Source organism: Oncorhynchus mykiss, unplaced genomic scaffold (assembly GCF_013265735.2).
Source record: "Oncorhynchus mykiss isolate Arlee unplaced genomic scaffold, USDA_OmykA_1.1 un_scaffold_261, whole genome shotgun sequence".
Taxonomy (NCBI): domain Eukaryota; kingdom Metazoa; phylum Chordata; class Actinopteri; order Salmoniformes; family Salmonidae; genus Oncorhynchus; species Oncorhynchus mykiss.
The window spans coordinates 276,241-277,500 of record NW_023493717.1 but is presented as its reverse complement, the minus strand read 5'-3'; the positions used below and the strand labels follow the sequence as shown (position 1 = coordinate 277,500).

General features: G+C 46.5%; 1 long non-coding RNA gene across 1 annotated transcript in view; it reads left to right on the top strand.

Annotated features, from left to right (window-relative positions):
- The window catches only part of LOC118948744, a 354-nt gene extending 309 nt beyond the window's left edge, over positions 1-45 (top strand). The window contains exon 3 of the long non-coding RNA XR_005042213.1: positions 1-45. This exon is cut by the window's left edge and continues 37 nt beyond it. This is a non-coding gene — a long non-coding RNA (uncharacterized LOC118948744).
- Positions 46-1,260: the final 1,215 nt, after the last annotated feature.

Sequence of the window (1,260 nt, the reverse complement as noted above, 5' to 3'; positions counted from 1 at the left end):
TAACTTTATATCAGAGGTCAGAGGTCAGGGTTTGTAGTAGTACCTCTATACTGTAACTTTATATCGGAGGTCAGACGTATACTGTAGCGTTTATATCAGAGGTCAGAGGTCAGGGTTAGTAGTAGGTTATCACAGAGGGACCTCAAATGGTTGGTCTCCCTGCTTCTCTTTGAGTTTCACTGGCTTGGAGCTAACAAGGAGTGTGTGTGTGTGTGTGTGTGTGTGTTTATCAGGACTCCCGAGTGGCGTAGCAGTCTAAAGCACTGCATCTCAGTGCTAGAGGCATCACTACAGACACTCTGGTTTGAATCCAGGCTGTATCACAACCGGCCGTGATTGGGAGTCCCATAGGGCGGCGCACAATTGGCCGAACGTCATCCGGGTCTGGCCGGGGGTAGGCCGTCATTGGAAATTAAGAATTTGTTCTTAACTGACTTGCCTAGTTAAATAAAGGTTCAATTAAAAAAAGAATATCAAACACACACAATCATCTAACCCCCTCAACCCCCTCTGTCCATCCCTACTTCCATGTGGGGCGGCAGGGTAGCCTAGTGGTTAGAGTGTTGGACCAGTAACTGAAAGGTTGCAAGTTCAAATCCCAGAGCTGACAAGGTACAAATCTGTCGTTCTGCCCCTGAACAGGCAGTTAACCCACTGTTCCTAGGCTGTCATTGAAAATAATAATTTGTTCTTAACTGACTTGCCTAGTTAAATAAAGGTACAATATTGTTAGTGATGTTTCTCTCTTTCTTTCTCTTGACCTGGGAAACAGCTTTAATGGGTGTTTATTTATTTGGCCCCAAATCCCCTTTATCACAACAGTGTGTCCCAAATGGCACCTTATTACCCTGCTTTTCATTTGCGCTCTGATCCAAAGTAGTGCACTACATAAAGAAGAGGCTTACATTTGGGAAGCAGTTCAGGTATCCATGTCAGAAGGCCTGGAGGGGAGGATAGTTGAGGAAGGGTCAGTCTCAGGTCAAGCTTTTGGCACGTTGTTGACTCAGCCTACCCCCCCGAGCCTCTCTACTGACCATCTTTACCTCCAACCCTCCAGCCCTATCTAGGGGGAGGCAAATCAGATCAACCATGTCCCAGTGTCCTCACCCTTTCTGGGGCTGATGTCCTACAAACAGCCCCTCTGGCTCTTCTAGAGCTCTGGGTGAAACATATAGAAGGGTTGATGAACGGCAGAGAAACAGAAAGAGATGCTGATTCTCCCCATATGGAGATTTGGTGGTGTTTGAATGCATGAAATTG